This window comes from Copadichromis virginalis, linkage group LG10 (genome assembly GCF_057382275.1).
Source record: "Copadichromis virginalis isolate Kocher_CV1m ecotype Utaka linkage group LG10, C_Virginalis_male_GT1.1, whole genome shotgun sequence".
NCBI classification, from domain to species: Eukaryota; Metazoa; Chordata; class Actinopteri; order Cichliformes; family Cichlidae; genus Copadichromis; species Copadichromis virginalis.
Genome location: NC_140627.1, coordinates 11,371,360 through 11,395,443, shown reverse-complemented (window position 1 = coordinate 11,395,443; position 24,084 = coordinate 11,371,360). Strand labels below are relative to the sequence as shown.

The 24,084-nt window shown below is 40.9% G+C and overlaps 1 protein-coding gene across 2 annotated transcripts in view; it reads right to left on the bottom strand.

The window, feature by feature from the left end:
* gabra3 (gamma-aminobutyric acid type A receptor subunit alpha3) overlaps positions 1 to 21,793 on the bottom strand; it is a 120,429-nt gene extending 98,636 nt beyond the window's left edge. For both annotated transcript variants that reach the window (XM_085469797.1, XM_085469798.1), the window contains exon 1: positions 21,408 to 21,793. The gene's annotated coding sequence lies outside the window, so the exon portion shown is untranslated. The remainder of the gene's footprint in view (positions 1 to 21,407) is intronic.
* Between the last annotated feature and the right edge of the window lie 2,291 nt (positions 21,794 to 24,084).

Below are 24,084 nucleotides of genomic sequence, written 5' to 3'. Positions count from 1 at the left end.
AGGATAGCAGGACACATTAATATCGTGGGGTTTGTCTAAAATCATATTAAAGCACAGAGAATTAAAAGCGTACATTCATGTGGAGCTACTCCCAGCTGCAAAACCGAGTGACAAGTTAGGAATTGAAAATAGCTTCATTCAGTGTAGTTAATACAGAGAAACCCACAGATTTAGAGTCGTAAGAAAGCACAAGTACTGAAACTGAATACGTTTCTTTCTCTTGAAACAAATCATTGACTAAATAAAACAGTCCTAAAGTAATGAAACAAAACAATCATGTCATTGGTAATTAATAGTAATAACATGAATACAAACACGAACAATAATTAGAAAAGATCAAGAAAAAACACATCGATTGGTTTGCTGAAATAACTCCCTACAGTCAGACCAGTGAAAACATTAACTGGTTATCAACTGCTGATATCACCAAGTGCAATGAACTCATGATCTTGTTGCCTTTGAAATGGTTGCTCTGGAAATGGGGACCAAGTCTGCACTCACTTTCAGTCTGTGACTGTTTTCAAAGTTGAAAGGAGGCTGCCAACGTACTTTTGCTGTAGTGTGATTGAGCTATTAAGAAAATAAATGAACAGCTAAAATAGCTTAAAGTAAACAACAGGTGTTTAAGTAGCTTAATGTAGCCTCCTGGATAAGGAATTCAAATAGCAAATGCTAGTAGACAGTTGGAAAGTTAGCAAAAATAACTTGATAAATAGTTCAAAGCGTTAGCTTAAATAAGAGCTGAAACAGCGTGGTCATTTGAAATATTAATGGTAAAACTTTCAAACATTTATGCTCTTTTGGCAGCTAAAATACTAAATAACGATTAACTGTATTTGCAAAATATAATGAATGGTTGAAAAAGTACAGTGAACAGTGAAAAATGGGTTTTGGTTATTATTTGCTATTAAGTGGCTTGAGAGTATGAATCCAGCTAAATGCAAAATGTGAAACTTTATTAGATATTGTGAAATATGGCTGAAATTTGAAACTGGAAAAACAAAAATAAAAACCATAAAATGCTTGAGAGTAAACTTTGCTGTGCAATCAGAATCAGAATACTTTATTAATTCCTAGCAAATGATGTATTATGTGTATTAATGATATGTGGTCCAGTTCATAATAACCTATTTGGAACGTGGAGTGAGTTCATCTGTCTGCGGCCATGTCTGACAAATAAAAAAGTCTGGGAACCACCATTGTAAATGATTCCTTCTACAAAGCAGACAGGTGGAGCTCTAATAAGGGAAGAAGCACGATTTTCCTCTCTGCTTTGGGACTGTGTGTGATATAATGATCATCAGACTGTTCTCAACCAAATGATCAATGCATTGGGCTGCAAGGCAAAACAGTTTCTACTGGGACCCATCATGATTATGTTACGCCAGAGATAATTTGTCAAGATTTGGGTTTCTTCCTCACAGACATGTAATGAGAGTAAAATGAATCCATTATGAACACAGCGCCACATGACAATAAGTCTATGTTGCTGTTTTTAGGGAGGAGAGAGAACGATATATTTCATTCAGTTATTTCCATCTCACTGCTAAGGCTTGGCTGACTCATTTGCAGAGTTGTTCACAAGTGGTGAAAGGAATGATAAAATTATGGCGTGAAACAGCTAAAGTGGCCTGATGGTCCAGTTCAATGAAAGCTAAACATATTTAATCGTGTCTGAATATAAAGCGAAGTGACTTCGAAGAGGTTTTATTAGTGCTGAACTTGGCAGGAATCGAAGTCTCTCACTTCCTGCTTTTACCGAGATCTACTTAAGGAAACATCCTCTCCTGACTGAATGTTAACAGGGCCAGAAAAATGTATGACATCAGTGGTTTATTAGCATAAAGGACATAATAAAAAATATATAACAGATGGAGTTATTTTTATAGAGACGGATTTGGACTTTTCATGCCGAGCGCACACATTTACATGACAGCAGAGAGGGAAAAACAGATATCTGGCTTCCAAAAAAATGAGACCAAAGTGGTTGAAAGCAAAACACTGTCACAGCCCTTAAACCTTTGTCATTTGATGTTCAGAGAGTACTTGAAACTTTTTCGGAAATAAAATGTACACAGTGTGGTGACAGTACGTGCATGTGACATCAAATGAGATTTGATATTCCACAAGGCAAAGCTTTCATGGGATTTAGCTTCTCTCGAGGAAACAAGTGATAAAACAGTGAGAGAAAGTGCAAATTCCTGTACATACTTGCAGCTACCGCACTGTTCAAATGCACCAGTGAGCCATATAAGGCCGCTCCCCGGCCAGTTTGATCAATTACGACCCATTTTTACTTCCCCTTTCACATGTAAGAGTGAGAGAGCAGAATACATTCACAGCCAGATTGATCCAACAGTCCCTTCGGTCTGAATAAAGCCGATTTGGCTAACACCTTGATTCAATATTTCTATACACCATCAAAAGTTCTCACCTGTCAAGCTACAAATGGGAAAGATCTGCAGCATAAAGCTTACCCAGTTGAGCACATTTGCACACATGGAGCACAGCTTCTCTATAAATACTGCTGAGTCGACTATATTTGAGATCCATTTATTAAATCTGCAAAGCATACAATAAAGAAATGGCTGGAATTTGATTCCAACAGAGCTCAACAAAATGCATTCCCACTCTAACCCAGCAAAGCGAACAAAGCTAATATGTCATAGAGAGCATCCCATTATTCACAATATTTTCCAGTCGCTATCAATTATTTGTAAAAGTAATTCCTATTATAAGAGTGGAGCTGAGAAAATAAATGCTGAAATCAAACATGATTATAAGGATACTGTAATGGGGCAATTTTGCCTGCAATAACATTCATTACTCTGCTGGGAGGAAGAGATTTCATCAGATAAATAGAATAATCATGTAAGTCAGTGCGACTTTTACAATTATAACTAAACTAGTGCGGCTCTGCACACAAGTCAGCGCCGCCACAGCTTGAAAAACTGGAAAGCAGATGTTAAACCGGAGACAGGGTGGCTGCCTCGTAGGTGTAATCTGTCAGAGTTCATCAAGGACTCCTGGTGAAGAGCATTACCTTTTCTAGCACTGACCACCTGTGCACATGCGTTAACGCTGGCCTTGTTACACTGTGTGCAGCTCAAAGCCTGAACAATCCAGAATGAAGACCTTGAGTCTTGACATTTCCATTCTGCACCTTTGATACGCTCTATCACAGATATATTTATCGCCATGTTGTCCAGAATCTGTTTATGTTTTTTACTTTTTACAAAAGGCAAAATATTTCTGTCCTCTATGGTATCGTTGAGGATGTAAATGCTTTGTGTGAATAATAGAAAAATATGAATGACAGAAAAAGTTAATCAGTCATCCATCCAGCCATTCATCTTCTTAACCACTTAGCCGATTCAGGGTTGCGGAGAGGCCTATCCCAGCTGTCAGCTGTTGAGAAGCAATCAAGTAATTTTCTGCTAATGCAGTTTTAACACCATCATAAAATAAATAGAAAAAAGTCTTCACAAAGCTTTTTGGGATAACGAAACCAAGTCCCTGTTTGTCCAAGATCAGAGGTTGTTTAAGAGAAAAAATAACTTTAGATCACATAAAGAAATGAAATTTCCATCTGGTGTCCTTTCAAAAATGCATGAAATGCTACATGTTTTGATCACTAGAAGACTGATTGTCAACTAATATTTCCTTGAGCATTAATTTATCAAGATGAAAAAAAGAAGATTTTGTCTGAGGCACAAATTTTAGATCTACTAACAGACATCGAAAGTACCACATTTGGATCGTTTATAGTTCCTAATAAAAGCCACAAATTTTTTGCATGCTACTGGAAACGAAAACACGCGAGCTTTAAATGTGCTGCTCATTGTAAATAAGAGATGTTTTTTCTCTGACCATTAGCACAAATATATTCTTAGCAGAAAATAGATGTCAAATGGAGTATTTTCACACGGCTTAAGCAGGCAAAATTCCTTCAAAGCTGAAAGCATTACATGGCCAGCAAAGCAGGTCCCCACATGGAGGGAAAATTAATATCCCAGTTCAGACTGTGACAAGTTCTGCATCTCCTCAATGGATTATGATTACAGCTGGAACAAAGTCTTTGCCCAGTAGGAGGCGAATCAAATTGGCTGACAATCAGAAGAAGTAGGCACCAGAAGGAAAGGATTGAGAAGATGAACAGTTTAAAGTATTGACTGTTTACAGAGTTCCCCCACTAATGGTAGATTTCTATTAGGCTGGAGACACTTTGATCATCTGTTTTTTGTGTGAATATTCTTTATTTTAAATGCTGCCTTTTCTTTTCCTTACATATTTCTAAATTTTAAAAAATGGTCCAGTCGCAAAAATGGAGAAACCAATTTCATCATGGTGGCAGTCCACATCTGAGACTGTGTACGTCTTCTATTTCAATTAAAACATCCTTGCAGAAGCCATTATTGACGGTGCAGTAAGAAAAAAGAACATATCTCTTTAGATGTACGTGAAAGCCGGACTGATAGATTTGCCGTCATCTTACTCTGAAGCTATATTGATGCTGCTGCACAGAACTAAGGCTGAACACAGTGAGACATGTTTAGCCAATCAGTTAACAGTGACATTGCTATGGGAATACAAATGAGCGTTGCCTGGCAAAGCGTGCAATAGATACGCCATGTACTGGCTCGCCAGAGAGAAAGGACATGTGAATTCAGATATAATGAAATGGGGAAGATAACGTATACGGTAGAAGATAAATTGCCCTGAGGCAACTCTGGGCTAATAAAAATAAGCAATAAGGCTCAAAGTCTGGACCCAGTTTCGTTACTATAAATCCATTTGCATTTAAATTATCACGTGAGAAATCAGATTTAGGTGACGATGCACCCTGCTAACTGGCCTGGGGTGGGGGTAACCTGCATTATTCATGTCACAGCATGCTCCACTTGTTTGGATGGCAGTAATTGTTATATGATTAACCTGCTGGCTGCTCGCTTGATACATTTTCTTAAGCACCTCACCGATGTTTGATTGTTGGAGCAAACCAATCCTTTTATCGCGGTCCTTTGCCAATAAATTCAGGGGAAAATGAAATCGAAAAACAAGTAGATACAGATACATTGAGACAGCGCTCGCTCACCTTATTACCGTCTAAAGTATTGGATTTCACAGCAGCCTCAACACACTTGGTACCTGGAGGGGATGCTTTCAAGGCTTTCATCACTGAAAGAAATTTCACAATGAATCCAAGTTCATTTTTCTTCTCCATAACCCATATTAAAAATTACCATGCTAACAGCTGTCATCAAAGATTCGAAGAAATCAGATTAATCTCATGGTCATGTTATGAACTCAGAATAATTATCTGTAAAAGGCTTTCGAGGAAAGAATATCCATTACTCAGCTATGAACAGTCAGTTGTTCACCGTCAGATGCCAAGTCACAGCTCCATCGAATACGCTTCCCAAAAGAGCAATGGCTGCAAGCCAGAACACAATAAATCATGAACAAGGAATCACTCTGTACAGAGTAGCTCACAATCCTGTTCATTTTTATCTTTCACATCCAATAAAGTATACGGCTACCAAGACAATTTTAAGATGAGGCCAGGAGCAACAGCAGCTCAGCCTCTCACACTTTCACACCGTCTAGTTTTGTTAATGAGCTGTACCATCCATACCATATTGAAGTTTTCAGGCACTATGCAAAATGCTTTTTCCAAGTGCTACTTCAATACATTCTGAAACACTAATGAACCATTACTTTAATCTGCTGTCACATCACAGCGGATTTCATTTTGCCGAGCTAGGTGTGCTTTACTAATTGGTGAAGGGCTGAACGGCACCCACGGCCTGGTTGCCGCAAAAAGGTTAAAAGAAATCATACGGTCACTATCACCGACACCTAAAACGAGTCACAATGTGCCACCTAGGAAACTTTTCTGCTTTATTTTTAATTATAACAATAAACGTGGATTGTCCAGTCTAATGGCTATAAAATAATGACATCGCCTGCATTTAGACTTGGCTTTAAGTCTTTTACACCAGCCTGTTTTACATACCTGGGGAAATGAAGACGCACAAACACGAAGAGGTAAGTGCTTTTATTTTATTCTGTAGGCTTTGTTTGGTAGCTTAAATAGCAGCTAGTGGAACAACTGGTGTACCTGTGAAAAAGAACCTCATTATCTAAGGAGACAAAGAAGGTGAAGAGGGAAAGTGAAACAAGAGTGAGTCTTGGACAGGCTTGCACTCACTAGAGAGAGGCCCTAGCCTGCAAAGGCTAAATGAAATTCAGACAGCATTAAGTTGACTAGTTATGTAAGGAAAGGTGCCTACTTATGAGCCTAATACGACTGGGTGTTTTAAAAGAGGACGTGACCTGGTCTTTTAGACAGCAATACTGACAAGTTGTCTGTTACCACTGCAGAATCATTTATTTGTTGGTCCATTAACCTAGTGCACCCTGACTTACATCAAAGCTTTCTAGGACATAAAGTGAGTCTGGAAAATGCAACAGCATTAATATTTCAACATAAAAGACCATTCATAAGACTGACAGATAGTCCCCCAAAGTCATCAGTTAAACAGGGTCTGAAGAAGCAGGGCACAGCGCAAATATCTGTCCAACTTCATTTTGTCCGTAGAGTTGTGTGGTTCTTTCCATGTTTTCAGGTGCATGAGTGCAAAAACACGACTCGGGCTGTTAATTCTCCAGTGGGTCTTCCATGTCATTGCCATCAATCAAATGCTCTGTATGTCACTTTGAATCACTATTGTAGGAAAGACGGTCCGTGCATTAACATGTCAGGGATTCTTCACTGCTAGCTGCAGGGTTTTCGGTGCGGCAGCGTCAGTTTGTCAGACAATTCGCTGCTCCGGACCAGACCAGAATATTTCAATAACTGTCCGATGGATTGACGTGAAATACTGGACAGGCATTTGTGTTCCCAGAGGAGCGAGGCTGACTTTACACATCTTCTGACATTTCCTCTACAGCAGCAGCAAGTCAAAATAGCAAATTTTGTACGGACGATAAACTCTAATGACTTACAAATCCTAAAGGTTGGCATTTGTGATTTGGAGCTAAATGTCTATTGAACTGGTTGCCAAAAATTTTGAAAGCGTACATGCCCCGTCCTCAGGATCAAGTCCGAAAAACTGTGCTAAAGCTATGACGTAATAGAGCTGAATTATTATATTGAGTCATCAAATTTAGATGCCAAAGACAGATGGTCGTGGTGAATCCAATATCGAGATAGACCTCAAGGTAAATACTGACTTCTGCAATGAAAAGAAGATCAATTTGGAACATACATAGCAAGGTTTACAAATTAAATCCCACTCTTCTTTGTTTTTTAAAATAATTTTTGAGAGCTAAGTCTTGTAACTTAAGAGTATCATCGATCATACTGAAAGGGAAAGTACTCACAGGCAGGGTTAAGATTCAGAGTAAGTAGAAGCTATAGTCATTACTAACATGCATGACAGCTATATAGCCCAACTGTAATTGGAATGCAAGGTTTCACTCCCAGGTAATAGCCATACAAAGAGCAGGAGAGTTCAGTACACGCACTATACTGGCCCAACAGAATAATTTGAACCATAAATCAAAAATCCATGCAGCAGTTCACCTTGAAGCTCTACAGGCTTGTCTTTGCCACTTAGTGCTAAATTGTGTTAAATATGAGTTCTTGTTTTTGTATCCTACCTAAACAAGGATATACTGTAAGGATTCAAGGATGTATTATATAACAATACACAATATAAATGTGCAGCAGAGTGAATGGGGATAGTTTCAAAGGCGAGACAGTTGTTTCATTTGCGGAAATAAATTGAATGTGATCTGTTGTTCCAGTTAAGATCGACCTAAATTTCAATTTGAAAAGAGCATTTTTAACATTAGAGAAAGTCTATTAATATCTTGCAAAGAATTAATTATAAAATAAGAAAGGAATAAAACATCAGTCACAACGCTTTACCTTGATGAGTATTTGCAGAAATATGCAATCTTAAAAACTCAACAATTTCTACTGAAACCTGAATAATTACCTTAATCTGATACAGATTACCCAAGTGAGCAAGAAGAATATTATTTCAAATGGTAATGTATTTAACAAGCACCGTCATCGGACTGAATTTTAAATAGGCAATTCGTATTTAGACTTATCGTCAGTCAGCCGAATACATTATGTAGGCTCTGGCTCTGCCATAGACAAGAGCTGGCCACCCATTTCTCCATATGACACAGAGAGATATTACTGATGGTGTTCTTCCATGGAGTACATCAGGCTTGCAAGAAATAGCAAATCTTATCTCAAGAGCAGATGCGCTGCATCAAAAAAAGGCCTTACGTTGCAAATGTGGATCCCACAAATCTAAAGTTGCACACTGAGTTTCATTGCCTTCTTATTACACCACACAGATGGATGGAAAGACAACTTTGATCCAGAGACATTGCTACAGTGCACAAACGCATGTACAGCAAGTTATTCGCAGCATTTCCAGTGTCCCCTACCACTCCATGTTGTCTTTCCCCGGACTGGATAATAACTGTTTTTCTCTTCAGCTGGATGAGGTGCGTGTGAATCTGAACAGAGCTGCAATCTGCTTTGGGCCCTGCTGTGAGTCTCTGTGGATGAGCTGTTTACTGGCGCTTTTTGTGTGGCCAGTAGGATCCCACTTAGTGTGAATGATGGCAGCTGTGAGGGTGCCTCTGGCAAGTGCGACTCCGACTATGGCTGCTCGGTCTCATGTAGAGTATAACGCCAGCTGCTCAGGCTGAGTAGCACTCCAGTGAGCACGACCGATTGTGGCTGAGGTAAGCACGTCTCTGGCGAGAATGATGCTGAACGCAGCAAGGGGTGAGCACAACCCTGACTGTACCTCACCAAAAACATCATCTTGGTGCATCTGGATGCTTGAGATTGTCACTGCATTAGTCCAACTGTGGCAAGTGCGACTGAGTTTCTGTGGAAGGCGTAAGTGCAGGCTGCTGCTACGCAAGCTGGCAAACTGGTGAGGGTGATTTTGTGATCACGGCAGCTTTGACTGCTGGAGCAGCAAGTTATCACTCTGGTGGAGTTTGCTGGTTGGGCAGAGGCTGCGATGAACACAACAACAACAACAACAACAAGTGTGACTGCAGCAGTGGTGAATGCGACTCAGTAGAACATGGTTCAAGCTACACTATTTCAAGCACAAATGGAGTGGTGGACTGTTGGGCTCCAGCACCTTCAGTCTGGACACACACAGTTGACTATTATTGTGGTTACAAAGGTAGAAAGCATCCATTAATTTACATGTGGCCTAGATCACTTGAATTTAGTTTTAGGATAAAACCAGAGGTTAATGTAGCTATGGCAACTGACTAGAAGATAGTTATCCTGACTTTGAAACATGTAACTTAAATAACAGATACAAGTAATTCATAAAGAACACTGGCTTTAATGGTCCTGGAAAAGAACTTATCTAATGCACACCAAGGACATCTACACAGGGCTCAGTTATCACATATAACATCACTACACTTCATAATCTTTGACTGGGACTTTAATCTTAACAGAAGTAACAGCTAACCTGTTTTTAAAAAAGGCTTATATATTTTTTTTTCATACAGAAAGAAGACTCCTTGTACTCTTGCTTTATTCAGGGCCCCAAAATGTACACAACTAACTAAAACAAAAAAAGAACAAAGTTTTTCACCAGCTTCATAAATCTTGGACAGCACCATGGTCGTAATTTCCTGACTTGTATGGTTGCCTTCTTTTCTTTCTTTCTGATAGAAAGTAAACTTGTGAGGTTACAGTCTGGTCTTAAAATAAACAGCAGCCAATGTTCCCAGCAAAGCTGTGAGTGCTTCCAATTCCCGAGGCACCGCTCACAATGACTAATCTTTTCACTCGTCTATCAGTTCAAAGATGTAAATATTTCAAAGTTCATCTGCTTCACAGAATGCACCTGAGATATACATAGTAATCGTACTATCAGCATTATGGAAAATGACAGTATAAAACACCGCTATTTCTGTCTACATTACCTAACATCATCAAAATAAAATATAGCTTCTACGTGTAATTCTTAATAACACTCAAAAAACCCATCGCAACAAAAACGATATCGTGATTGAGCGTGATTTGATTTTCCGCTCCTTCCTTCCTGCCTGCATTATTTGGTTACTGCAGCTTACTGCAGTCAGTCCGTGTAAGGTCACACCGCTTTAGTCTTTTGCTTTCAACACTGAGCAATCTAATTCACAAAAGCAGCCTTTTATCATGAAAAGTACTTAAAAAACATTTGCTGCAAAGTGGTATTTACCCATCAATAGAAAAATCCAGCTAAGCACAGAAACATTCAATCAATTAGTCAAGTGGCAAACAATAATTGTAAGCATTGATTACTTGGCATTTTTTAAATTATAGCTCAGTAGCTGCATTTGAATTGACGTGCATCTTGAGTACATACAATTTATTTTTGTGCCCTCTCTCTGAATAGACTTCAAGGCCAGCAAAACTCCCAACAATGGCTTCCAGTGAGTTTGTATTCACTAAAGCTCCCCTGCTCTTTTTTCCTGCTTTCCTCATCCATAATTGAAAACTTTTAGACTTACTTCTTGAAAACTCTGACCGTAACTCGTCACACAACACTAAACACAGACCACTGGGCCGTTCCAGTTTATTGTGTGTGTGTGTGTGTTGCAGGTAAAATTCAAGTCAACTACATAAAAAAAAAAAAAAAAAAATAGGAGTGAGCTCATGAGGGCAGGAACGGGCAATATTAAGAGAAAAAGACGGCATTCTTTTTTATGATACGCAAGCTTCCAATTTCACTTCATCCTCATTTCTTTTCTACTGAAAATGTAATAAACCTGACTAACATCTGAATAAGCATGTCATGTCATTCAAATACTTGTGTAATACACAAATGTATAGAATAAAAGACGAAGCCTTTGTTTCAATAATAATTATGAAACTATAGTCAGTTAATAACTATGAAGAGGATAGCTCAAAAGGTCTGAAATTTGAAAATGCAGATTAAAAAAACATAAACATTCTGCATTAAAATCTACAATATACAGCAAGCTGTGGGTAGAGAGAACCGGTGAGGCGATACATTAATGATTGACTAGATGACTCAAAATAGCCAGTATATCTGTGGTTACTGTGTGGGAAGGACCTGGCAAAAAGGAGCAGTATGTTATGGAGGTTATGGGCTTGTTCATAGGCATTGGTATTCACAATGACGAGGAAAGACAGACCTCAAAAGGTTCTGTAGCTTCAGTCTTGATGCCAGATAACACAGTGCACCTTTAGAGCTCTTTTCAGTCCAGACTTAGGCAGCGTGTTGACCTTTCACATGGAAGCATGTGAAAGGTCAACAGCACATTAGATATGGATGCTTTTGGCTCACTGGAGTATGTGATTCATAGAACTTCATGGCAATAAAATATAATGTGTCAGAGGTGTTCTATTGGATTGAGGACAGGTGAGCCTGGTGGCTAGTCAATGGTATCCATTCCAGGAACTGTTTGCACTCACCATAAGAGGACAGGCACTGTCGTGTACCAGGAGGACCCCGGGACCCAGAGCACCAGGTAGGATGTGTAGGGACTGACAGTGGATCCAAGATTACATCCCAAAATGTAATGGCAGTCACAGGGCTGTGGCCCAGCCTATAGAGGTCTGTGTCCCTTCATGGATATACCTTCCCACACTACCACTGTCCCACCATCAAACCGGTCATGTTACCACGTCCTCTCTGGACCCTTTTTTGTCTGTCACATGTGCTCAGGGTGAACCTGCATTTATCTGTGAAAAGAACAGGGCACCAATGGTGGGCCTGTCAGTTCTTGTATTTTCTGACCGAATGCTAATTGAGCGTCAGGATGCTGGGCAGAGAGCACAGAAACCAATGGAGGATGTTGTGCCCTCAAGTCACCATGTTTGTGATTTTTTTTTTGTCAGACACATTTACATCAATGGTCTGCTGGACATTGTTGCGTAGGGCTCTGACAGTGCTCATCCTGTTCCTTTTTGTACAAAGGAGCAGATTCCAGTCCTGCTGATGGGTTAAGGACCTTCTGTCCAGCTCTGCTAGAGTAACTGTCTGTCTCCTGGAATCGCTTCCATGTTCTTGAGACTTCGCTGGGAGCCACACCAAACCTTCTGGCGATGGCATGTATTGTGCCAGACTACCTGTAGAGCCTCTGTACGGTCCAGGCATCACCTTATGCCACCGGTAGTTGCACTGACCCTAGCCAAGTGCAAAACTAGAACAGTCTGAACAGTCAAAAAAGATGTGGAGGGAAAAAATGTCAATGGCCTCCACCTTTAAAACTATTTCTGTTTTGTGATTATTTCATTGTTGCCCCTCTAGTGGACATGTTTTTAATTTCATTAACACCAAAGTAGCTGAAACTGATTAACAAACCCCTCTGCCAACTCTATCCCACAAGTTTAACTGACGTGACGCTAAACTGTGAATATGCATCAACAGCCCCAATTTGCTTAGACAATATCTTGAGAGGAAGCTGTACCTGGAAGAAACCTTTGCAGGCACAAGGAGAACAGGAGAAAACTCAGCCTGGTGGGGTTTGAACCAGGAACCCTCTAGGGATGAGGCAACAGTGTCCTCTCCACCACTGTGCCACCCAGTTAAGACAACAGAATCATTGAGCTATATAATTCCACTGACAGAAAATGTACTGCATCTTTGCAGGACTGCCAGCTCTTCCTATTTTAAACACGTAGCACTGGGGGTCACTCACGACAGGTTTTACAGGAGGACAGAATCACCACAGCAAGTCATTCTGTCCTCCCAGGGAACTGTGTTCACATTCTTGGCAAGAAGTCAGGCCTATTCAAGGTGGGCGTCTCAATCCAGCAAAGTTGTCACCTTGCCTGTCTGCGGTTTTCATGGATATGTGTCGAGGCAAAGCCAAGGTCTGACTCCACAGCTCAGGGACATTACAGTGGTATTCTTGCTGATTACAGAAAAACATCATCTTTTCATCATCTTTTCCACAGTTGGGTTTGCTACTCACATTTGTGCACATCGTGTGTTAAAGGCTTTGTTTTATATAAATATCACTACCCTCCCATCACTCTTAGAGGACAAACTGACACTGCTGACAGCTGGGATTGCTGTTTGTATAGCCCTAGTTTCACAGTGAATAACCCTTCACAGGTCTCTCCTTTGGCTCTTGTATAAAGGTTTCATAAAAGTGTTTTTAGTGTAGTATATATTTTTTAGGTAAGATGCACTATCACATCAATAAAAGCTTGTGGCAGGCTGCAACCAAACAGCGAAAACCTGAGATATAAAAGATTTTGTTTTTGATGTATATTGTGTCTACAATGCACTTTCATGGGCAAATACAAAATCTAATAAAGTGGCACTGTCTCTTGATAAAAGTGTTTGTGAAGCCATAACATTTTAGAAAATCCATGCTTGCTTTTTTGTTGCCTCTCAGTAAGTTTTGAATATTTATAGCTGCAATAAAAAACACAGTAAAATGATCTTTCAAATATCTAGATAGCATTTTAAGTGCTCACAATGACTGCTTTAATATTGCAGCGCCTGCTTTGTCTAAGCTGCTTGAAAGCTTTTCACTAAAGTGAAAGGACAGGAGCATCCCCTCTGTTTTACCATCTCACTGGACGCCTGTTTTAGCATAGATTTTTTTTTAGAGCTCCTAATGTTTAGTAGTCTTTGAATGACCTAGCCCTGGCTTGTCTCTGAACTTAAGCTGCCTTATGGCTCGGTGTGCAGCCTGAAATCCTCAGACAGGAGCAACCTGACAGTTTTTCTGTCAAGGTTAAAGACTAAAGGTGACCATGCTGTTGTTGTCAGAGCTCCGAAAACTTATGAGCCACTTTCCAGCAAGATCGTGTCACAATTAAAGCTTTTTTCTTAAAAAAAAAAAAAAATCATCTTTGATATTTATTCTTCTTGCATCCCTGCTGCTTTGACGGCTCTCAGGATGTCGCATTTCTTATCCCTAAATGACTCCCTTTGTTTAAGGCATTTATGTTTGTCAGGCATTATAACCTAGACTAACAAATTTCCTGTGGCGAATGGCGAGAAATCTCATAGTCACAGTTGTTGACAGGAACACTTTATGTTGTAATATAAACTGTAAAATCCCCTTTTGCATCTTAAAGATATGTTTCAGCAGCTATAATGACACCTACTCTATGTTTGCGCACAGCAATGCAACAGTGATGTAAAATAATCTGTGAAGAATACATTTTTACTGTGCGGTACCTGGTGTAATACAGTGTGGGTTGAGATGACATGAAGGTGGCCAAAAGCTACACACATTAAATAAAACCAGACACAATCATCTGGCAGCTTGTGATAAAAAACAATAAACACTATGGTCTCAGAGAGCAAAAAGACAAACTGTCTGCATGCAAATATGCTTTGAATCACATAGAAATCTTTACAGTACTTTGCATAGACTATGTCTTTAAGGGACAGTTCACGGTACCAAAATGATTTACATATTTTCCCCTCGCCTTTAGCGCCATTTATCCATCGAGATTGTTTCGCTGCAATTTGCCCAGTTTTGGGTCTATCTGTTGTACAGATATAATGGGATGTGATGGCAGTTGCTTGGGGAGCTCAAAGCACCAAAAAGTTACATTTTTAAAAACTCAGCAACAACGTCTCTTTCTAGAAATCTTGACCTAGTTTCTCAAAAGACCACAAAGTTGCAGTGAGTACTTTCATGTATAAACTACTGAACTACAACACTTTTGCAAACAATATTGCTCTGGAGAAGAAAGCAATCATCAACCAATGACAAGATGCTCATGCTTCGACTACTCTGACAGGATGTAAATGATGAGTGTGTCTCCTTTGACTGAGCTTTAATGTTAGCTAAGTGTAAGCTCTGCTTGACTGCCAGATGTAGCTCCATTTAAATAAAATAGTTCTCACATGAAACCACCCATGGAAAGGTTTGTGGACTTTTTGAGAACCTTGATCATAATTTCTAAAAAACAGATATTACTGCAGTTGTTGCTTCTTTTTTAAAAACTTACGAACACCACAAAAACATGGCACCCAGTTCCATTATAGTCAAGAAAGATCCTTACAGCCACTGTCTCCTCAATAGGGCAACACACACCAAAACAAGCTACAGAGACAGGCAGAGACAGGCTACAGAAAAGAATAATGTGTATTGGACAGTGAGATGGCTGTGTGAAAACGTCATGAAAACTTTTGAAAATGGATGATAAGTAAAGATTTACTCTTCAACTTTGTTATGAGTTTTGATTAGTCGCTACCTAAATAATGTTTTACATATTACTCCACATTTAATGCAATAAATTACTTAATTACTCAGCAGAAAAAGTCATTTGTTACACTAGTCATTGGATTACTTACACATTACTGCATTATTTAAGTATTAGTTGATATATCTGATTTTTTAAAGGACCAAATATCGGTATAACTTTTAAAAATCTTATATCAGTCGGGCTATATATTCTTGATAAATCAAATTTTAGTGACACCTGAATGAAGCATGTATCTTAAAGCCCAAGATGTCATCTTAAAACTGCTTGTTCTGCAACTCGAAGGTATTTTACTACCACACTAAACACAAGCAAAAGAATTAAGTGAGAGGATAAAATACTACTGTTTTCCATGCTATTCAATATTCCAGCTGAGGCCTACAGTAAGTGTTATCTTAAGGGCAGTGCCAAGCCTCGAGTCAGCGAAGGGTTAGATAAAACGTCTGTGGGTCATTTGCACGTACACATTTTTGGTAGATAATATGAAGCCATTTAAATTGGTTCAAAGCCCAAACTCAACAGGCACCATCTAGATGAAAGGGCACAGTCAGATTTTGCCCTTGCTCTTGTGTGTTTGATTATTCTGCTTTTATTTTTTATTTTTTATTTAACAGCTCAGTCAAAAATATGCATAAAAGAACTGCCAGTAGAATTACAGCAGCAAACACCAGGATGTTACATAATAATGAACAAACATGCATGCCCCTCACATTGATCTCTTGTATCTTGATGTTCCACACACAGTCCCACTTGATACAGTAAAAAAATAGTCAAATACTTAAATATAATACTTAAAAGAAAGAAAGAAATAAAGAAGAGACAATTAAAGCATCTCTCTCTCACCCCTCAGGACCTTTGGTTCCCAATAATCCCCACTATCTTCAGCCGAAAACACTATGTTACCAGGGCAACAGCTGCATTGATGGTGTAGCGAATATCATCACCTTATAATTGCAATCAAGGCAGACCTGTGGCAGAGATGACTGGGGCTGAATTATTTCTGTGTCTCTAAGTGTGTGGTTTAAATTCCATACATGCACGACAGGAGACAAAAACTAGTGTGCAAGAAATTTATGTAGTCATGTAAATCTTTGCCCGTGTGCCTCCACTCCCTCTGCACACATTACACTTCACTGCATTTTTTACCAAGCACCTTGATTCATGAAAAGTACACTTGCCGTCTTTGCCAATAACCTTTAAGCAATGTTTCTCAGCTTATCTGGATCATAACCAAAAATCAGGCTACTCAATGTCTTTGCTTTAAAAAGCCAAAAATACCTTTTAGTCGACTGCCAGCCTCGATCAAAAGCCCCGATTTAATACTTTAAATCCCTTCCACTGATAGATGATGAAATAAATGCATGACTTAGGTAATTTCTTAGCGGACACACGCATTTTTAAAGTTATAAAGAAAGAAAGTATCCTTCTTTAAACACCATTTCAGATCCTGAATGTCTATAACAATCGCTGACATTTTATGAGTATCTCAGGACCTGCAAAGACAGTCTGCCTCTCAGGAACAGGCGGTCCCAATATGAAGCTTTAGGCTCTTAGAAGATTCTGACATTTGAAAGATTTGACTGTCAATCTTAAAGGTCATTGACAGTGTGAAAGACGCGTGGGGTTTTGAAGAGTGGGTGAAAATAAGTCAGAGCAAGGTGACGCTATATGTTATACAACCTTCAGCTTCTTATGCATTCAAGTCCCTAAATGACAATTTTATTTCAGGGATTACAGCATACAGATTATATAGAGACTCCAAAGCTGAAGAACGTTTCATTTAACAGTAACCGTGTGCCTGACACAGACTTCATTTGGGTACACTGCTCAGATAAATTAAAGATCACTCATTTGAATGTTTTGTGTTTTTAGTATTTTCTCTGTCTTGTTGGCCGGGTTGATGTTGCAGCTGTCCTGATATCATTCGAATATTTCCTCAGAGAAACATACTCCAACTTCAGCATCTTTGACTGCAGCTGGTGATAGCGATCCTCCACTCATAGTTGGAGAGCCACTTTAAGGCCAACCTGCAGCAGATGGGTGAACTGTGGCGAATATCATCACCAGCTGCAGTCCAACATGGTGGAGGTGGAGTCCATCCGCAAGATAAGAGACTCACTGGAGAGGCAGCTGATTATATTGATTTGTTGTGTGTACATCTATATCCACCACCCCACCCCACCAGTACAAATCCATTCAGCTGGAAACACTGAAAAAAATAATGAATTCATTAAAGATAGAAGTGTACCGAATCCTGCAACATGCTGAATGTTCGTCTAAAGGTTATCTTAGCCTTTATGAAAAACGGCTCAATTGAAAGAAAAAGAAATCATCCAAAAAATAAAACATCAAGTCTGACCTCTGATGATCTAACAAGAAAGGTTGGAATTGTTGTTGGCGCGTTGCGCAACTACAGTTCGGGCTCCTGCAGTCTTTTATCAAACAGCAGATGATAATTTGCTCTGCTCATAATGCACTTGTTGAAAATGCTTTATGCAGCCTTGGCAGGCGGTTCTCTACTTCCTAAATAAATGACTGGGATTTGCGTTCCACACATGATCATCCTCGTCAGGACTGTTCTGTCTCAGCCAAAAATACAGTAATAAAAGTCACCGCACTGGCGGAGGCTTTAACATAAACTACATTTAAAGGAGCAACTGCTCGCAGGGTGAAAATCAGTGACAATCATGGGAATTAGCATAAATCAGCGGGCGTCTGGTGGTAACGTTATTCCTGTGTGAACGGAGCTTCTGTGATTAATCGTCTCTCGTGCACAGAAATGGGGAAATGATTGGATCTCACATTAAGGGAAAAAGACTAAGGCAAGTGCAATTCTTGGAAGCTCCAAGTATGCAGACAAAGAAAAAAAAAAGTTAAGACAAAAGAAGTCAGCAGCTTCAACATACTGCATTTCTTGACTTCATCCAAAACAACAACATTAGGCTTTTCCTGGATGAGGAGAGCATCCAGAATCTGTGTGCTAACCCTGCTCTGCCTTCCCATGGTCCTGCTTTGCTCCACCTCTCATCATCACTGTCACTCTGCGGAGCCAAGCTGTAAAATTTCCCCTCAGAGCTTATTGGTCGTGACTGACACTGTCCTGGTCGAGGTTTCGGTGTATGTGGATGGCTCTGATGATTACCTCTTGTCAGCTGTTTTCATTATCATCCTCTGAGCGTTGCATCATGCCTGACTCCTGTGCCCACTTGACCTGTGTGGTGGAACCTCAGAACACACTGCCATCTCAAAAACAAGACTAACTTGTACGGAAATTCAGTGAAGTGGAGGGTAACGCCATTATTTATGCAGGAATTATTTTCTTTCTGCTCACAAAATACAAACTCACAATTATATATGTATATATATGTATATACATATATATAAATATAAACACTTATACTACTTATATACTACACTTATACTACCAGAAGAGTCTGTTCAGTGACAGGTTGCTTCTCCCCAAGACAAGAACTAACAGACTTAAAAACTCCTTTGTCCCACACGCCATCAGACTGTTTAACTCCTCTCTGGAGGGGAGAGGGAGGGGAAACAGGAGGACAAAGGAGGGGGGAACAACTAAGCTGTAGTGCCTCTGCACCTCACTGTACAATACCTTGTGCAATACTTTTTGTAAATAGTCAACAGTGCAATAGACTCAATACTTGAAATGTGCAATTCACTTGTATTTTTATTTTTTATTCCTATTTATTCTATTTATCCCCTTTGTATATTTTATTTATATTTGTCTCTGTATTTATATGTGTGTGTGTGTGTGTGTGTGTGTGTGTGTGTGTGTGTGTGTGTGTGTGTGTGTGTGTGTGTGTATATATATATATAACAGTTCTGTAACTGTAACTTTGGTCGTTGCTGTGCTTTTTTTGGAAGTCGAATTTCCCAGAGGAACCCACCCGAGGGATTAATAAAGTTCTATCTTATCTATCTTATCTTATCTTATCTTACTTTTCCCTGGGAGCCATTACCCCCATTTATTTTCTAATCACTCAAGATACTTTGCATTTTTACTGCATCACGTCTTACGGTGCCTCGAGTAACAATAATGCAAATCCCTGCAACAGTCTGCCTCTGTCTTTTATTTGCCTGCATCTGCACGCTGAATCCCAACAATAGCAATTACAAAATAGATTCTCTAATCACTTCAGATGCGACGGGTTCACACAAGTCTCACACAAGCACGGCACATCCATCTGTAGCTCTCGGATGAGACAGCACCTTCTCCTTCAAACAAAATCTGCTCTGGCTGACACATTCCCTGCTGGACAATAAATCTGAGTTTACTTCCTTTTTCACCACACACCCATGCACTGCGAAAAGGGTTCTGTGTGTGTGCGGAGACTCTCTCTCCGTATGTCTCAACAGATGAAGAAACTGGCTGAGAAAAGTCATTTACTTGTGGTCACACTCACGGGCGTCATCGCATTACGAGCCCTGTAGCTTGCAAGACTGAGAGCCGGATGACTGTGCATCACATCAAAACATGAGGTGTGGTAGGAAGAAAAAAAACATTCATGCATGATGTTGCAGAGGAGCAAACGCCTGAAAAAACGTGGCAACATCAGGGTGAGGGAGGGAAAGGATGAGCACCATTCAGTGCTGTGCTTGAGCGACGCCTCCCAGGTCTGGCAATTAAAACCAGCTCCTGGCCTCTGACACAGGCTGGATTCAAGCGTGGAAAAGATGAATGCAAGGATTCATGCAGGTGTACCACAGCTCTTCCTGACGTGTGTCTGCATATGGAGCCTGCTTGTTAACCTTTTCACCATGACACTAAAAAAAAAAAGACATGCAGGAGCAGATGTCTGAAAAGGTGCCACACTGTCTATTACAAAAAAGGAAAAGATCAGAACCAAAGGACTACCCTGTCAGGGACTCCATTCAGCACTCTGACAGCATGGATACCATTTGTTGTCACCCTTGTCTCAGGCAGCAAACAAACAGGAGATGCAAATTCTCTAATTGTGTCTTGTTTGTGTGTGTTGACCCAATTTCACATGATTTTAAAGAGGGGTTGGGATTGCTGGATTTACTTGTGCACTTGGGAAGCTCATGTCATTATTACATTTGCATCATTCCAGCTGGACATCGCTCAGCTGACACTCCATAAGCTACACCACGCGTGGCTAACTGACAGAGAGGATGACGAAAGAGATAGTCGTGTTCCCTCTCGTGTTGCGCTACGGCAAAAGCACACAACTACGCCGAATTTAAATGATTAAGAGCAAGAAAATCGTTTAAATAAGAAATAAAAAACGCGCATGCACATGGAACTGTTTTTCCACTGTCGTCATCTCTTAATCTGCTTTTTTTTTTGGTAAACTTGTCAGTCCCGGTGAATTAAAGAAAAAAAAAATACTGATATTAATAAAAGACAAACCGCAGTGGTGTTTATTTCACTGGCGGTGGAGTTGAGACCCTTCGCTTTAATGGAAGACGGTTTTTAATCCAAGGTTAAGTTAGCCTGTGCTCAACAGTCTTGTCACAGGTTGCGGTAGCTCGTTCCGAACACGATTCCCAGCACGCGGGGTCAAAGCACGAGCCCGGAGTTCCTGTGCAGGTGCGGCTTTTTTTCCCCTTCTTTTTTTTAATCATTTCCAGAAACGTCTCGCGCGTCTTCACCGCTAATTGCCCATTAAGGGAAAGTAACAGCCGCTCAAGCAGTAGTGTCGCATTGTGCTGCTATTTTGACTGTCCTTAGAAGTCGACCTAAGCTTTTAAATAAACAAACAAATAAATAAAATTCAACCACCCCTGTGACAGGTGTATCTCCACAAAAACAACCCCCTCACATTTGTTGCTTACTACTTTAATTCGCGGGCGAAATCGTCGCGGTTGAGCAGAGCCAGAGCTAGTCGCATGCAAGCCGCGCATCCCCCTCACCGTGCATCTTTTCCACTTCAGCATGCGAGGGGAGACCTGTTAAACCATCAATTATACTGCGGTAGCTACACAAACAGCAGTTGTTGCATGTGAATGAAACATTGCCGCTGAGCCCATTTGCAACCGTCTCCGGCAATTATCCTGCCGGCGACGTGTGCGAGATCTTAACAAGAAGAAGAAGAAGGAAAAAAAATCGCATCACAGAAGACACAGCAGAGGTAATGACTAATAATAAGAAAAATAACAACAGTCTCACCAGCAGCAATGAGGATGATGTTCCTGCTGTTGTGTGTGTGTGTCTTCTCTCTCTCTCACTCCTGGCTTTCCTTGGAGTTGATGAGGTTCTGCCGTTTGGTCCGACTGATTTCTCCCTCAGCTGGATTTGGATAAATTTTCTCTTTCTTTCTTTTTTTTAATCCAGCGGTGAAATAACGGGGGGAAGCGGCGTCCTCTCGCAGAGCTCTGCCCTCTTCAAACTAACCTTCCCGCCCCCTCCTTCTGCCCATCTCAGATTGGCGCTGGGCGGGAGGGGCAAACCTTGAACCCGGGGGCTGGTTTAGGAGGGGTGATCTGTCGCGCTGATCAAATCCCGCGTGGATGTTTGCGGGAGGGCTCACTGTTAACTGATCAGCTCGTCACTGATGTTCCCGACAGCTGGAAGGGGGCTCTCCCCCCCAGCCCCCCAAAACACACACCGCCCCCCACCGCCCCTCTTGTGCAGTTATTGCACAGCAACCTCCCAGGCGAGAGGCAGCAGTGAGTGGGCCCACTTACTCCGGCGGATTGAGCACTGACGCAGGTGCCCAAGGTCCAACCGCGACAGACAAGAGATGCCAAGCCTAAGAGCTGCTGCTGACAGTGATACAGCAATCTCATCTGAGTCATTGCAGTGGTAGGAAATGGGAGCAGATCATCCCCACTCTGTGACCTTGGAGGGGGGATGTTGTGGTCTGATCAAGGAGTGGAGATGGGAAAAATCTGGGCAAGGCAGTAGGAACACAAGACGTCTCAACCTCTGTTTGAACAAAGTGCCCTTTTTGCATGCCACCTCTAACCTCTGCTCAGTCAGCAGCAAATAGTACAAGACTGCTCTTGTACTCTGCAACTCCCGGGTGTGCCGTGCCATACACAAATCTGTCAAGAACAGACAAAACTGCTGCAAGTGACCTGCCAGTGAAGCCTGCATTTTAAGTCTGCAGGCGATATAAGAACCTTTTTTTTCACAGTTCACAGTACAAATCCGCACACTTCTGTATTTCTGTCAATAAAAAAGACCACAAATTGTGCCTCCTGTCAGTCTTCATCTACTATCTGTTGCTTACATCAACAGTGCAAAATGGAAACAGTGCAACACCAAGTCAGCAAATTGTTATTATTATTATTTTTTAAACGAAATACACTACACAAACTTTCACTACATCCACCACTGCTTTCCTGGAAAGAGGGGAATTCCTCGCTGTGTGGTCCAGCCTAAGGCATCTCGCATCTTGTCCCTAATTAGGTTTCGTTGAAAGGCTTTTCTCCCCGCTCTCACTGGGGGTCTAAGGTTGGGGTGGTGTGCCTTTTTCATTTATCATTTTCATTTATTGTTTCATTGTGAAGCCCTTCGAGACTGTAATTGTAATTAGAGGCTGTAATAAACTTGATTTGCTGGGAGCTGCTGTGGGCGAGGGGAAGGAGAAAGAGAGAGAGGTGCTGGCCAGTTCTTCAAAGGAGCATGTGAGCTGAGGAGAGAGAGCGCTGGTACAGGATCCAGGCTGCTTCTCAGCCACGCATCCCAGAGCTATAACGTTCCCCACTCGGGTGTCTACATCACGGACGCCACAAGCCGCGGAAGCTTGTTTGTTTTATGTGCGCGTAAGAGTCGACGCCTCGCATAAAAGGGGACCAGCCGAGAACATTTCACATCTGCTTCACTTCTTTCCCACGGCGATAAAATGAATTGAGCACAATGTGCCATTTCCATGCTTTCTGCAGTTACCAAGTGCTTTATATTATATTTTTATTTCCCTCCCCCCAAAAATTCCTTGAGCCGGCATAATCATGTCCTCCAGCTAATAATTATAAACTCTGGAAAGACCGACACTGAGGTGTGTGTGTGCGTCTGGGCTGCTTTTCTTAATTAGTCGGACAAAGATGAATCAGTTTTTTTTTCTTTTTTTTTGGGGGGGGGGGGGGGGTATGCAGAAATAGGACCACAGTGTATTTAAAAATAGATTTGACATGTTTTGTGTCATTTAAAGAGGAGTCACTGTCCATAGTTTAGTCGCAATTTAGTAACTCTCATTGCTTGATAACAACAGCTTCTGTGGTCACCCTGAATGAGGCACTTGTGCCTCAAGAGGTGCTGCTGGCCTAAAAGTCTGCTCTCAGCATCCCATGTGAAGGATGTGAATGTACATAGCCAATATGAATATGTTGTTAAGCTGTCTCATTGTTACATCCAACCCTTTGCCCCCCCCCCCCAGCACCTAATGAGTGTGACCTTTTAGACATTTCGTATTCTCGAATATGAGTCTCCATGCTGTGTTTTTTCTACAATAATGATCTCATACTGAAAATTCAGGCAAAGGTGGCTCACTTTTCATTACGCCGTGTGGATGTGTGTGTATATGTAGCCAGGTCTGAGCCACAGGTGCACAGGTTTTCAGAGGCTCCGGTAAACAAGTGATTTGTGGAACCTGATGGCTTTGCTGTCATGAAGATGGAGCAGGGTGTTGTGTTCTTGCAGATGTGTGCATTGCCCTGTCAGATTAGATCATCACTGTAACTAACCAAGTGCGGAGCCCCCTTGTGGCATCCTTGAGCAGCTGCTTAAGTAAATGAACACTCCATTCCATCACCATTCATAAAGCAGGAGCGTGTGCGTGGTGCGTTAAATGTGAAGAAGCGGGGTATTTAGAGATGAAACCTTCCGCGAGTTTGGGCAGGAA